The 15,511-nt window shown below is 54.0% G+C and overlaps 1 protein-coding gene across 2 annotated transcripts in view; it reads left to right on the forward strand.

The window, feature by feature from the left end:
* The first annotated feature begins 3,326 nt into the window (after positions 1-3,326).
* STK40 (serine/threonine kinase 40) overlaps positions 3,327-15,511 on the forward strand; it is a 39,174-nt gene continuing 26,989 nt past the window's right edge. The window contains exon 1 of one of the 2 annotated variants that reach the window (XM_045782112.2): positions 3,327-3,685. The gene's annotated coding sequence lies outside the window, so the exon portion shown is untranslated. Of the gene's footprint in view, positions 3,686-3,918; positions 4,118-15,511 lie in introns of those variants that run through there. The other variant, XM_045782110.2, reaches the window with a different exon arrangement.

The following is a 15,511-nucleotide window of genomic DNA, read 5'->3' on the forward strand; positions in this document are numbered from 1 at the left end:
CCAATCACATCAGCATCGCTGAGCTGTCCTCGTTTTCTTCTGGCCTTTTGCGGTCAGTCCACTCAGGCTGCCACCAGGTTGCTCCTTCCTGACCCACAGACCCCCTCAGGAGTAACCCATACCTCTCTCGGCATTCAGATTTTTATTCTACTTTTCCCGGGCCTTATTAGGCCCAGGAAATTCTTAGGCTCTTGGCTTAGTTCGGCCCTATTTGCCCAAATGCAGCACACAGCTGTTTCTTTGGAGGGTTTTGTTCCTTCCTGGCACTCCCCCAGGAAAAGAGCATAGCTCTTGGTGCTCCCCAGGCCCTGAGACCCAGCTGACACCCTCCAGCTCCCAGGCTGAGGAGAACCTTGTCTAGTCTCAGGGTCCACCCCCCTCCCCCCCAAGTCTCAGTCTCCCAGATGCCCCTTGCTACACAGTTTTCTAAATTTGTACGTGCACAGAAATTCTTTCCATTCCTCCCTGAAGGCTAGGCTTTTGGAATTCAGAAGCTAAAAATGAGCTCTGCATGCTGTTGTATCGTTTGTTTCCCGAAGTCACGAAGGAAGAGTAACCTAACTATCTGCATAAGGGAAGGGAGGGACACCAAGGAAAAGATGAAAAACATATTTCCAAATGGTATCGCCCCATCGGATTTGGTGTTTTGCTGCTCATTGCCGTGGCCTTTGTTCAAGCATGTGCACACACCAACATGGGGGGGCCCAGTTGATGACTGAGCCCCTGGAAATTCTGATTGCTCAGGTGGCCTGGTGGGTCCCCATCTTGCCCTGCCCTCCTGGAGAGAAGAGTGCAGGGGGTCTCTGTCATTCGGAGGAGGGGACTGCCAGGCTGGGCCATCCAGCTCCCTGAGCTCCAGTCTGGTATCCCCAGTTGAACAGCCCCTTCCCGAGGGCAACAGGGGTCCCTTGAGCTCCTGTCGATATTCCACAAAGGACCCAGAGAAACAGCACATAGTATGTGAGGGGTGACCAAGCTGGTGTGCTCACTGCTTTGGGCTGGAATTACACGAACAGAGCGGTGGTCACGCTGACTGGCTCCCCCTGATCACAAGCCCTAACGTCTGTAAGAGGCTTACGATCAATAAAAGGGAAGAAATGACTTGATGTAGGTTGTATGGGAGACAAAATCTTAACCAAATAAGAGGTTCGTGTGGAGGGAAAATACTAAGAGAAGCTTTGACGTCAAGAAGATTGGGAACCACTGATCCAATCCAACGCCATCATTTTACAGTTAAGGAAACGGAGGCCCAGCTTCTTCAGCGTGAAGGGGAAGGGCTCTCCCCAAGTCCCATGGTGAAGTTAATGGCTGAATGCCAAGACAGTCATCATAAATAGCTACCACTTGCTGACTCTGACCGTGGTCAAGGGCCTGTGCCAGGGGCGGCAGGAGGGCAGAGCCATGGTCTGTTTGGTCCCCCTGGGCCCCCACCGTCTAACTCAGGGCTCTGCACGTAGCAGGCACACCGTAAATCTTCACGGAATGGAAGAATCATCTCCTTTCATCACAACAACAAGCCTCATGTTCCAAGTGGGTCGACAGGCCCAGAGAGGTTCCATGCTCAAGATCTCAGGATCGAGGAGCCAGGGAACAACACAGTGGGGATTTGAACTCAAGTCTGTATGACTCCAACTCCATGATCTTAACTACCACACCGTTCTGCTTCCCAGCACTCCTGACAGCACACCAACGGCAAAGAGAAGCAGTGCCTCTGCTCACCTCCATGGTGCTCACCGAGCATGGGGCTGGCCCTCGAAACTTTGCGTGCCCGGGCCTTGGGGCTTGGCCACAAGGAGAAGCCTGAAGCCAGCAGGAAGTAGGGTGTGCTGGGTCACAACAGCCTGAAGAAGTTCCTCAGGGTTGAAGGTTTCTTCCTCTCCTTCTGTGACAGGCAGACCTGCCTATGCCTCGTCAGGCAAGCATCTCTGCTGTTGTGACAGGCGTCGCTTTGTTATGGCAGTACCATCTGCCAGCGTGCCCAGAGTTGGAGAGCCAGCAGGAGCGTGTGTCACCGTGTGTGTGTGTGTGTGTGTGTGTGTGTGTGCACGCGCGCACGCGCGGTATGACAGTCTCCTCATGTTGGTGTCCTGACAACAGTTTTGCATTTCCTCTGGCTGGCACCTTTCGTTTCTATTCATTACCTCTTCTCCCCTCTTTTTTCTTCCTCCTCCTCTTCTTTGTTAAAATGCTATATTGTGAAGCAACTGAAAGTCTCTGGGGGTTGGGGATGGTGGTGTCAGCTCCAAGTGATTCATCTAGCTGATAATTAGAGCTCTGGAAAACCCAAAACTCATTCCTGGCAGAGTCAGGGCTTCCGGAATCCCTAGGCTTTTCCCTTTGTCAGAGACAGAAGCTGCAGGGCCGTGGCCTGGCTCCTTTGTGCCTGACTTTCAGGCCCCAACTTTACCGAAGTGAGCGTGAGCGCTCTCACTGGCCAGGTCCTGCGAGAAGCTGTTTCCATCCTCACCGAATCCTCTCCGTGAGCCCATGAAATGCGATCCCTATTCTGACAGAACGGTAAGGTCAGGGAACTCACACGGAGTCACTCAGCTTGTGAGAGACGCAGCAAGGACTCAAATCTAACCTTTCTGGAATCTGCCAGACTTGGTTCAAATCACAACCCTGCCATTATTAGCTGTGTGTCTTGGGAGAGGTTACTTCCCCTCTCAGAGCTCTAGCTGCTGCTTCTGTAAACAGACTCCCAACACTGTTGTCTCTCAAGTGCTTAACACAGCATGTGACACAACAGCAGGAGCTGTTTTGATTCCTGTTGTCACTTAGCCCTGTCAGCTCAGTGAGCTCACACCAGGCATTGAGAGAGACAAAGAGATGGACACAGGAGGAGGCGGCCAGACTCACTCACACCGACTCTCAGGTCCTGGCACTGCCTGTATGAAGATAACAAACGCACATACACGGAAGCGCCTGGCCACACGCCCCTCGGAAAACCCAGCAGTGCACACAGGCTCGGAGACGTGTGCCCACACGTGGATACAGAGTGACGCAGGAGACAGCTGGAAAGACACCCGGGAGTTAGACAGTCACATGCGGCCAGCACACTGGCTCACACCTCTGAGACAAAGGAGTGGGGCCACGGTCATTGGTGCGGCTGCCACTGAGCCCTTCTAGCTGCTTCTGGATGCCAGAGGAGGGAAGCCAGGTTCTCAGAGGGCCCCAGTGAGTCACCCGCCTGATGCAATCCCTTTAAAGGGCTCATCTGCTGGTGCAAGAAGCTGATTCATGGAGGGCGTGGTTGCTGGAAGAGGAGGAGGAGAAAGGGACCGAAACTGCAGCAGGAGGGACTGAGAGGTTAGATGGCTGGAATCGTTAGTAGGACCTCTTCACTGTAAACCTCCCTGGTCTAGGCTCCAGGGATCTTCAGGTTGAAGCAGGGTTTCTACAAAGGCGAGGGGCCCAGAGTGAAATAAATTGTGAGGGCTGAGACAGGAATTCCTGTCACTTTATTGAGCCCAACTGCAGCGCTTTCTGCACAGAGCTCCAGAAACCGAGAAATGGGGATCAAGGAAGAGCCATTTTTCTGACAAATACAAGGCAACTGGCCGATCTTCCAACTGCGGGAGACTTCTCCCAAGCCGGCAGGGCGAGCGTAGGGCACGCGAGGTCCTGCGGAGTCGGGGCGGGGGCGGTGTGAGCGTCCCAGCCTCACCGCAGACGTAGATAAGCGGTAAGTACCGCCCCTTTAGGGTCTCAGCCTCCAATCGTTTCACAGGTTTCGGCCCAGACCCCACCCTGAGCCAATCCTCAATCGGATTCCGGCCTCCTGCCTGAAGGCTTCCGCCCATCCTCAAGATGGCGCCCCAATCCCGAGGCCGCGGGGCTGCAGACACAGGGGAGGGGCGGGGTCCGGGGAGAGGGGTGGGGCTGCGGCTCTGGCCCGAGAGGAGGGGGCGGTGCGTCACTTCCGTTGTCAGGTGGCGGCGCCGCAGCCATGGAGGGAGGCGGCGGTGGCGGCGGCGGCTCCGGTGGCTGCGCTGGGAGGCGGCGGTGAGCGGCTCCCACGCCCCCGGCCCGGCCCCGGCCCCCCGGGACGGAGCGCCGAGCAGTCCCGGCTCCGGGCTACGGACTATGGGCGAGCAGCGCTGAGCACCGGGGGAAGGTGAGGGCGAGGGTCTCGGAGCGGGGAGCCAGGCGGGGGGTGCGGGTTGGCGGGGCGGGCCTCAGCGGCCGTGGCGGTGGGACCGGGTTGACAAACCCGGGGCCGTCCGGGTGCGACAGAAATGGCAACAGCGAACGCCCCCTCCTTTGCTGGGGTCTGCCCTTCCCGGGCGGTGGGGGCGGGGGCTGCTGTGCGCGGGGTGCTAGGCGGCCGCGGGGATCCTCCGTCCGGCCGCGGTTCCGGGAGGTGGGCATTGCCAGCCTTGCCCGGAGTCAATCGGCCAGTGAGTGAGGGCACCGGCGTTTGAACTCAGCCAGGTTTTCCCCCAGGAGTCACCCTCTGCCTCTCCATGCTTCCTTCCCGATCCCGAGAGGGACTTGAAAGTTAGAACGAGTCCCCAGGGCGGGCCAGCCTGGGCTTCCTCCAGGAGTTCTCACCCGTCGCAGCTGGGGAAATTTGGGCATCGCGGGAGATGTTCAGGTGCGGGTCAGAGCTACCTGGTTGCCAGTGCTACGTTTGGCCGGTCTTTTCCTAGGAGATAGCACGCTCCTGTGGTCAGTTTCACCTGCCGTGGCCGGTCAGGCCTGCCCATTCCCACGCCACTCGGCCACACCTTCCGGGCAGTGGGTAAGGGCTTTGAGATTTCCGACGCTGCGTTCTCTGCCAACCCCCACTCCCTAGGTTTGATGCCCGTTTGTTGGCGGAAGGAAGGATGACAGCTGCCTTTGGTGGCAGGATAGACTTTGCTCTGTTTTAAGTCACGGGAGAAACCGGTTGGCTTTGCTTAGTTTTGAGAGCAGTGGAGAAGAAGGTAGTCACTCTGGGCTGGGCACATTTCCCTCTTGGCTTAGTTTTGCATGAGATAAGGCAGAGCAGAATATGTAACTGTATGGCCAAAGAATCCTTGTTTGTAAACAGTGCTTGTGAGTTGCTCCGGGACTCCCTGACGACCCTGCTGTGCCAGTGATTTGTGGAGGCCTTCATTTATTCATTCATTCCCCACATGACAACAACAGTGTCGTTTCCTGGAGAGGCAAGGAACCTCTGGTATAGTGGTGAAGAGTGGGCTGTGGAGCCAGACTCCCTGAGTTCAAATTCTGGCTCTGCAGCTTTCTAGCTGTGTGACAGTAGCCGAGTGGTATAACCTCTCTGTGCCTCAGTGTCCTCATCTGTAAAACAGGGGTGATAACATAGAGTTGTGAAGATTAAGAGTTAATACATGTAGGGGCACGTGGCTGGCTTAGTCGGTGGAGCTTGCGACTTTTTTTTTTTTTAAGATTGTATTTATTTATTAGAGAGAGAGAGAGCACCTGCTTGCGCGCACAGGTGGTGGGAGGGACAGAGGGAGAGGAAGAAGCAGGCTCCCCGCTGAGCCAGGAGCCCCATGCAGGGGCTTGATCCCAGAACGCTGAGATCATGACCTCAGCCGAAGGTAGATGCTTAATCAGCTAAGCCACCCAGGCGCCCTGAGCTTGTGACTCTTGATCTCAGGGTTGTGAGTTCGAGCCCCACACTGGGTGTAGAGATCCCTTAAAAATAAAATCTTAAAAAAAAATGTTAACACGTGTAAAACACACAGAACCATGTCTGTCACATGATAACATGTAGCTATTATTCTTATTTCAAGAAGGTGGTGGTCTGGTTAAGGGAGAATGACCTGTAAACAAGTAGTTGAAATAAGGTGTAAAAAAGCTAGTAGCAGCAGACACAGAGGGCTGTAGGAGCCCAGACTGGGTTGGGGGAGCCGGTCCTGGGAAGGCTTGGCCGAAGTGATGACAGTGGAGCTGTGTCTAGAAGGATGGGGAGGCTTAGCCAGTGAGAATGAGAGGGTAAGGTATTCTACTTAGAGATAAGTACATGCATAGTTTGTTTTTTAAATTGAAAGTTTTTTTTTTTTTTTTTTTTTTTTTTTAAAGATTTTATTTATTTATTTGACAGAGATAGAGACAGCCAGCGAGAGAGGGAACACAAGCAGGGGGAGTGGGAGAGGAAGAAGCAGGCTCATAGCGGAGGAGCCCGATGTGGGGCTCGATCCCATAACGCCGGGATCACGCCCTGAGCCGAAGGCAGACGCTTAACCGCTCTGCCACCCAGGCGCCCCTAAATTGAAAGTTTTAATTAATTTATTCATTTAAGTAATCTCTACACCCAATATGGGGCTGGAACTCAGGACCCCAAGATCAAGAGTCACACGCTCCACTGACTGAGCCAGCCAGGCACCCCTGAGTACATGCATAGTTTATTCCAGAAAGCTCGGATTGTTCCATATGGTGGTATGAAAGTCAACATGGTGCAAGGTAAGGCAGTATAGGTTGACAAGGAAATGCCACGTTAACAAGTTAGGACCTTATGCCAAGGGCAGTGAAAAGGGTTGTGGAGTGACATGATTGGATCTGTGTTTTAGAATGATCTGTCTGGAGTCAGTCCTAGCAAAGGAGGGCAGAGGAGGGGAGAGCCTAAAGGACTGGATGCCTCTCAAGAGGCCACTACAGGCCTCTGAGCGGGGAGAGTTGGTGCCAGAGTGGGGAATCTCTGCTGAGAAAGTGCTGTAGGCAAAGGGTGGCAGGTGTCAAGCTTCCTGCCGTGCTCTGAGCTTCTCCGCCCAGCACAGAATTGCTTGGTGCATGAGCCCCTCTCTTCCTGGGGTCGCAAGTCACTTGAGCAGCTGGGGAGGTAAGGCTTCCCTCTCAGAAGGCCTGTTGTAGGGGTGCTGCTCTGACTCCCCTGTGTCTTCCATTCGACCTGGGAAGGCAGCAGCTTGTTGTCATGAAGCCGGTTTGGCTCTGCAGTAAGACAGGTCTGAGTTCCAAGCCCAGCCCTGCTGGTCACTAGAGGTAACTTATTCTCTTCATGACCAGCTTTGTCATCTGTAAAGTGGGGACAGCAAGGCCCCTCCCTAGGGGGGCAGTTGTGAGGATTAAGTAAGCTGTTGCGGATGGAACATTTAGCGCACACCGAGTGAGAAATACTTGGTAAGTGTTATTACAGACTGTGGGAGAGAACTTCCAAGAAAGAGTTGAAGCAATTAGTCTCCACTGGAACCGCGTCCCATGGAGCTGTCAGAAGTGTCCTGAGGGAACACAAGATCACAGAGTTGTATTGTGTTCTTTCTGAAAAGGCAATCTGGGGAGAGCTTACCCAGTCTGTATGGGTGCCCTGTGGATGATTCAGCTCAGCTCTTTGAAAGAACCTTTAAAAAAAAAAAAAATAGGAGTGCTGAGGGAAAAAAAAAAATCATATTTTAAAGTATTCACGAGAGAAAAGGTAATTTAGCGTTTCTTCTGTGTGTGTCCCTCTTAGTGACCCTGGTCTGGTCTCTGAATTAGTACCCTCAAGAAGCATCGCATACACGGATGTGTGTAGTGGCTCAAAATCCAGAGCCCCAGTCGCACATCCACGAGCCCCTGTGCGGCAGGAGGAGGACAGAGAGCAGCGCCTGGCCGGGAGGAACCTGCGGGCGGCAGGGGCAAAGCGGGCCCCTGAGCAGTCAATACTTGCAGTTTGGCAAGTCTCTCACAGCAGGCTGGGTAGCGCGTAGTGGAGGAGGAGGAGATTGGGGAGAACTTGGGAGAGCCCTTAGAGCTTATCTGGCTCCCAAAGAGGAGGGAGAGTTTTCCGAGGGTTCACGAGGCACCCCGGCCGGCGAGCAGCGTGGCACAGGCCGGGATGCGTGCTGTTGTGGGTGCGACTTTAGAAACCACAGAGGCTCTGGCACAGGGCGTGAAGGGACCTAGCTGTGGCATGTGTTGGAGAGGTAGGCGCCAGCCTAAGATGATTGAACTTCTTATTCTCTTGCGATGGGATGCTTTGGTTTAAGTGGAGGAAGCACCGTTAGACCTGGAACTTCCCAAGAGCCCTCTAGCTGCAGGGAGAGAGTGGCCTGGGGAGAGAGACTGAGGCTGGAGTCCCGTGGGAGGCTGCTGCAATCATCAGAGCGAGTGCTCGTGCGGGCCTGGATCAGAGCAGAGGCAGTTGGGATGGAGAGGAAGGCCGGAGATCAGAGCTGTTTGGGGAGAAACCAGTCAGACTCTGGGACTGTTTGGAAGTGATGGATGAGGGAGGAGCAGTGGTGGCAGGTGACCGGAAGGTTCCTGGTTTGGGTGACAGAGTGAATGACAGTGCAGAGATAGGGTGGCTTGGAAGACAATGGCTGGTGAAATCCACCAGCTCCATTCACAAAGACCCAAGCGCATCGCACGGGAGAGGACCAGTTACAAAGTCTGTGGCACCCTGTCCAGCATCGGGCCAGGCTTCCCTCTGGTGGTGCCTGTGTCAGCACCTGGGAGAAGGCATCTTCCCTCCCTTTACCTTTCCGCTGCCCAGATTTGCCCAGGGAGGTGACCTTGTACAGTGTTTCAGAAACTCAACTGACTGAGTGTGCAAAACTCCTTTAATTTCTCCAACCTTCGGATGGCGCTACAGAGCAGCTCTTCTCCACGCTACTTCAGCTCATGGGGTCCTGGACAGCAGGGGAGAGGTATCTTTCCCAGTCCCCCCTGGAGATCTTATCTGGAAAGAGAACTTGAGATCGGATTTACTCCCTAGGCTGGGTTAGCAGACTCCGTCCCTCTTCTCAAGAAGGAGAGGTGTCTGCCAGAGGCCACCTAGGGCTCAGAGCCACCAGAGAGGTGAGAAGGAGCTGGCCCAATGCCATCGTCCCTCTGAGCTCTACAGGAGTGAGCTAGACCAGAATCTGATTGTGCTATGGAGAGGGTGTGCTGGGGGACAGGGTTTCAAACAAGCCCTTTGGGACTGGGGAGATTTTTACAGGATTTGTCCTTGGGTTTGTGGGGGTTAGGAAGGTGGAAGAGAAAGTGGCCTGAAACAAGAGCATTTCTTCCTCCTCCATCTGCTCAGATGAGTCTGGAGCCTTGCGGTGGCGGGGGGGGGGGGGGCGGGGGGGGTGGCAGGTCCCACAGTAGCACTGCGTATCCTCTCAGGCTCTGTAATCAAGATCTGGGAGGGGAAGGGATGGAAGCGCTTGCTTTGATTTACTTACTGCCTTAGCGATGGTTCCATCCTGGCACGTGGATGTTTGGGTCATTTTTCATTACGCGTCTGTGTAATTTATTCAGCAAGCCCTGTGCTGATGAACTTAGGTGATTCTCTGTCTTTTGCTCTCCAAACAGAGCTGTAGTGACCGTCGGCATGCATACAATTTTTGCCCACCTTAGGAATCTGCAGGAATCCGCAGGTTTCTAGAAGAGAGGTTGCTGCTTCAAAGAGGACCATTTATTATTATTATTTTCTAAAGAATTTCTAAGCTCCCTTTTAATACACTGGAGCGGCCTGACGTTGCTGCAGCAAGCAAAGATATTCTTTTGGGTTGAGGGGCCCCTTCCTGAGGGGGCCCTGAGGACTCCTCCCCTTAAAGAGGCTGCAGCCCCGTGGTGGTCATTCTCTTCGGATTAATGGCAGTCTGCCTGGGGAGTGAGTTCAGGCTCCCCAGAGCTTACACAGTACAGTCACATACAGGCCTGACAATTTCAAAGAAACTCTAGTTGTTGGAAGGCCCCAGAGAAAACTGAGAAGGGCTCTTGTTATTCAGAACGAAGCTGTCCCCTCTAAATATGTTTACAGACTGCTACCTACTTGGCAAAAGAGGCAGAAGATGTTTAGTGTTTAAAGAGTCTGTGACCCAAGCATCCAGGAGGAAGAAAAAGGGGCCTGGACGTTGTAGCGGGAATTGACAAGAGCAGGGCTGCTGTGCCTGTCATTTGTCTTTCAGTTTGGGGCAGAGCTAGTTTGAGGTTTGATAAGGCGACAGCAGGTACTTCTAGAGAGAAGCTCGGTTCCTCGGGAGACCTTAGGACTGGCTAGCCCGAAATTCTGTGGATCTTTTGGAACCCCATTTCTGGCATCTTGCCAGCTCTAGAGAGCAAGAGTCCTGCTCCTTTTTGCAGTTGGCATGGAGCTCCTGGGGGTACTGCTTTTGGTGGGAGTTCCCAGGGTACATTCTCTTCTGGCTGCTCTCCCAACGTGGTCCCTCCTGAAGGAACAGAAAGGAGACCAGCCAGAAAAGGCAGATTACCACCACCTTCCAGGTCTTTTGCCAAGTGCTCCACAGTGCATATTGAATACTTCTCAGAATCTAAGGAAGGAGGGGCTGTCTCTGTTTTATAGAGGAGAATCCCCAGGCCCAGAGGGGCTAAGTAACCTGTTGACTGTTTCACAGCCAGTAGGAGCAGAGCCAGACTTCCGGCCTACACTTGTGTGACCTTAGGGCTCATGCCATGCCATTCATCCTGGGTCGGCTCTGGCCCCAGGGAGTCCAGCCCACATGGAATCTTGGACTTGTGGAGTTGTAGAGCTGGAAGGGTCTTTGGCAAAGCTGAAGCAGTCCCTTCTTTGCCAGAAGAATGGAAATGCCACTTCCTGGAGGCAGGTCCCTCCCCCTCCTGCCCTGTGGGTAGTGGGTAAGAAGACTTCCAGCCATATCACCTATAAGTTAAGGGCCTAGGCTCAGATCAGACTTGGCTTCAAAACCTGGTTCTGCCACTCGCTAGCTGAGTGACCTCGAACTGCCTAGCTTCAGCCTCATTTCCTCTGTAAAATGGACACAATGCTGCTTGCTCCTAAGATAGTGATGGGGATTAGACACGAAGTGCTGCTGTCTGTAGCAGGTTCAGCCTAGTGCCTGGCCTGCAGTCAGGACCCAGGGGCCAGCTCTGGTGAGGTCCAGGCAAGCTGTTCGCTAGCAGGTCTGGAGTGTTCCAAAAGAGGTGTCCTGAGCCAGCTCCCAGGTCTCCAGTTTGAACGTTTTGGTGGTCTTCCCAGCCTGTCTGGATGCCAGCTGGCGAGCAGGAAGTTGCTTATGGGCATGTGTGCAAGCTGCCTGAGCGAGCCTAAGTGTACCAGGAGCGGTGGTTCTGTCCCTTCTGCCCGACTGTCCTGATGCAGCCTAGCAGCAGCCCACAGGCTGGTATGCTTGGGACACTTCCACACGCGGCCTGTGCCGTACTCCCTCAAGTGTGCCTTCTCTGAGGCCCGGCCTCCCTTGAGCCCATTACTCCTCTTTTTTTTTTTTTTTTTTTTTTAAGATTTTATTTATTTATTTGACAGAGATAGAGACAGCCAGCGAGAGAGGGAACACAAGCAGGAGGAGTGGGAGAGGAAGAACCAGGCTCAAAGCGGAGGAGCCTGATGTGGGGCTCGATCCCATAATGCCGGGATCACGCCCTGAGCCGAAGGCAGACGCTTAACCCAGGTGCCCCCCATTACTCCTCTTAACAATTCTAACGGGTTAAAGAAAAGTTTAGATTTTAAAAAAATTATTATTATAGTAGTGTATGGTAAAAGAGTTAAGCAATATGAAAGAATATAAAATAAAACTCTCCCTCCCCTCCCTGGGCCCCTCATCCTGCCTGGAAGTATCCACGTTGAGTTTCTTCTAGAAATTTCCTGTGCATATTCAAGGGTGTGTATAATCTTTTTTTCTTTACCCAAATGGGATCATATTATACAAATAGTATAATATGTTGTTTGTTGTTTTTTAATGTCATAGACCGTAGGCATCCTTATCAGCAGGTGTGGGCCTAGTGTTATAGGCCGCACAGTATCCCATAGAACGGAACGTGATGTAGCGAACCAGTCCTTTCTTGGTGGACATTTAGAGTGTTTCTGTCTGGATATCTGTGCGCATGCATGTTGTGATTTTGTGGTTTTATCTTTTGTGGTCTTCTGCGGCTTCGTACGGTTCTGCAGGGGACCTTGTTTGTGAACTCGTGTGGGTATGTGTGTAGGATAAATCCCTAGAACTGAGGGGCTGGGCCCGAGGTGTGCCTTTTTTTTTCCTTTGTTGGCTGTGGTTTCAACACATACTTTCTGTGCACCTGCCAAGCCTGAGCCAGGGATTCTGAAGTGGCCGAGGCCCAGGCCTTGCTCCTAGGAGCTCACCCTCTCAAGAGACAGATGGGCAAGCAGACGTGATGAGCATGTTCCCACCATTGCATGCACTGAGAGTCTGTCGGTGGCGGCTCATGGACCTCAGCATTGGCCCTGGCTGGCCTCTCGTTGGCTCAGAACAGGTGAGATTCTCGTGCAGGCCTACCCTCTGAATGGCTCGCCAGGCAACAGTCTGATGGCCCCCCTGCCATCAGCCTCTGGAGTCCTGCCCCTCTGGGTAGCCACAGCCAGCAGTATTTTCGAATTGTATTGTTCGTTGTGAAAGTTGTAAAATTTAATTGACTTTAATTTTTGATAGAGGCAGTTAAGGCAAGGCAGTTTGCTGACCCCGGGCCAAATTGCCTGTCTTACAGGATGATGGTATAGTGATTTTGGCTGTTAGAAACAGTATAAAGAAAGGGGCGCCTGGGTGGCTCAGTCGGTTGAGCATCCAACTCTTGATTTCAGCTCAGGGCATGATCTCAGGGTCATGAGATCAAGCCCCGAGTTGGGCTCTGCGATGGGCATGGAGTCTGCTTAAGATTCTCTCTCTCCCTCTGCTCCTTTCCCCCACCAAAAAAGCAACAACAACAACAGTATAAAGAGAGAGCATCACATGTAACTGGGCCTGGCGCAGGCTTTCCCGTCTGTCGCTCTGGAAATCTGGGGTGGAAGGAAGGAAACTTAACATTTGTCTAGCGCCTCCCCCACGCCGGCTCCCAGCAGTCCTCAGGGAACCCTGTGCAGGGGCGGTGCCTTCCCTCTCCTCTAGGTGAGCCGAGGGCGGCCCGAGAAACATGCTCGGGTTGCCCCGTGGACCCGAAGTTGGCTCTCAGACAGAGCCGGCCTTCCTTCAGCCACTTGCTCTTTTCTCCTGGCGTGATTTGGGCCATTGTGGGCGGCAAGAACCCGAACTCCACGTGGGACTCCGTGGCAGGCCTGGTTTCCTGGCTGAGTCAGCGCACAAGGCTGTCATCGATGGTTTGTGCTGACGAAGGGTCCCCTTAGTAGCAGAGCAGGCTGGCATGAAAGGGGAGGGCTGTCAGTGACCTGGTCCGGCCTCGCTGCACAAGGCAGAAGGCCCCCCGCAGAGCCAGGAGGCCACCAGGAAGTCCCCGGAGCCAGTGTGCTTGGCTGCTTCCCCAGGCTCCCTCTCTGGATGGGAGATACCAGAGCAGCACGGCCCCAGTCTGTCCCTTCCTCCTCTGACACCCACACACAGTGACGGATTATTTGTTGTCACATCAGCTGCTTCCGGAGGCCCTTGGGAGGGGCGAGCTGGTGGCAGGGCTGGCGTGGCTGCCCTTGATTCTGCTCTGGGAGCTCTCAGAGTGGCTGCCGGTGAAGCCCTCTGCCCCATCTGCAGGGACTGGTCTCTCTTCCATTTGTCTTTTCCCCGGAGGGGCCCACAGGTCCACATCCGCGTGTACAGCCCTGGAGCCCTTTCTCCCAGAATCGTTCAGGAACACATCCTTCTGGCCAGAGGCCTCTCGCCTCCAGTCTCGCCGCCCCAGCCGTCATAGAGGCCGCAGAGGGGTCTGGTGGGGACTTCCTCAGGGCAGTGGGGTGAAGAGGGACATCACTGATTACGTAATCTCCTTGTATGGGACTCTGGCCTCCTAAAGGAGACCGGAGCTGGACCTCCGAACTGCAGACACTGGGCTTCCCTCGAGCAGTGGGGTCTTGGCCCCCAGGGCTGCCGCGCTGGCCACACTGTAGTCCTGCGAGGGAAAGGACAGAGGATGGGGCTGGTGCGGATGTGCTGGGGGGGGAGCGGGCTGGGCGCAGGGCCCTCTCTCTGACCGCCCCTCCCACTTCCCACTGGGCTGAGTCACTTCCTCTCTGGCTGCCGCAGGTACTCTCCCACATGCCCGAGAGCAGAAGGGCTTCAGGGGGTGGGGTTCACCCTGGGCCACGAGAGGGAGCAGACGCTCGCCTTAGAAGCAGCCAGTTCGCTCGGTACCCCCGAGGCGATAAAGCACGACGTTTAGGGAATGATGTGATGTTATGTGTTCTTGACAAATCGGAGCTATACATATCCTGCATTTTAAAAATGAGCAAAATCATCACACTGTTTTGGAACAGTGAAGATGACAGCGCATGCATGAGTCTTTGTCGGCAGGGAGTCCTGGCTGAAGCCAAGGGATTACTAATCTGCCTCCCCATCCCCCCCCCCCCCCCCGCTCCATCCTGAGCTCCAAAGCAAATGGCTTCCAGTGGGTTCCTGGAGAGGTTCCTTATAGTCTTCAGGCTCCCAGGGAGAGGGTTCATGCCTACTTCACGGGTGGCTGTCATTAAAACTCAAAGGAAAAGCTGACAAACAGAGCCCCCTTCCCTCCAGCTAGCAGGAGGTGAGGAGAGCAGGCCTCAGGCAGCCTCCTGGGGGCCTGGTAAGCTGGCCAGGGTCTCTAGGCTTCACCCTTACAGAGGGTAGGTGACTAGTTCAGGGAAACAAAGCAAGCGAGTGACGGAAGCTGGAATTTGAACCCGGACCTGCCTGACCTCAGACTCCATCTTGCTCTCCCAACTGGCATTTGAGTCGCTGGTCTATGGTTTGAAACACTTGGTTCCATGGGCTGTGAATTCCTCTTGGTTCCCTGAGTTGATGTTGTGGTTGGAGAGCAGGCCTGTGGGGAAGTTGGGAGCACTGGTAGAAACACCTACATGTGAGTGTTGGGGTGCAGTGGGGGTGGCTCCCAGAGTGTTTGGGTCACGGAGGGGTGGGGGGCACTAACTTGTTGGCTGGTTGGAGGATATCTCAGTAACCCCACCTCAACTCGGCCCCTCTCTCCAGAGAGACCTGCTTGGGGGCTGGAAACACCTTCTCTAGGGACAAGCACAGCTCCTCTCTCCCTGCACGCCTGCAGCTTCCCGATTCCAGGAGAATGATTGCTTATAAGGAATCCCAGAGGGTAGTGTCCTATCTCTGGTTGGCATTCCTAGGTCCGTAGCCATCATCAGGTGGGGAAGGAGCCGTCGAGAAGAACGAATATGGGATTCAGAGCTGGAAAACCTGCGTCCACATCCCCCCTCTTTGAGCAACCAGCCAGGTAACTTTAGGCAGGTCTCAGTATCTCTGAGTCTCGATTTCTTTTTCTAGAAAGTGCTGTGTTTGGTGGTAGTGGTGGTGTTGGGGGTCAGTTACAATCATGTGTTGGAAAGTGCTTTGTAAGCGACAGAGCCGTGTGCAAAAGTTAGTTGTTATGAGAGTTCATTGACGGTGTGGGCCTCCCACGTGGGCTCTGAGTCCGAAACTCACCATCCAGGAATGAGCACGGGGAGTTTTCGAGGGAATTGGCAGACCTCTAGTGTGGAGGGGTCCGGTCAATAAAGCAGATCCACAGATCTTAGTTGGGTCACATTTCAGATTTACCACTGCTCACGTCAAGCTTTGGTATTTCTTTCCAGGTATAGTCAGATAAAATGCAGAGTCGAGCCTGGGGTTCTTTTCTCTGGGGGTAGCCAGAGTGCTAGGAATTTTTCTGACCAGTAGAAGGACCTTCACACTAC

The sequence above is a fragment of the Ursus americanus genome, chromosome 33 (genome assembly GCF_024610735.1).
Source record: "Ursus americanus isolate L20-20 chromosome 33, mUrsAme1.1.p, whole genome shotgun sequence".
Taxonomy (NCBI): Eukaryota; Metazoa; Chordata; class Mammalia; order Carnivora; family Ursidae; genus Ursus; species Ursus americanus.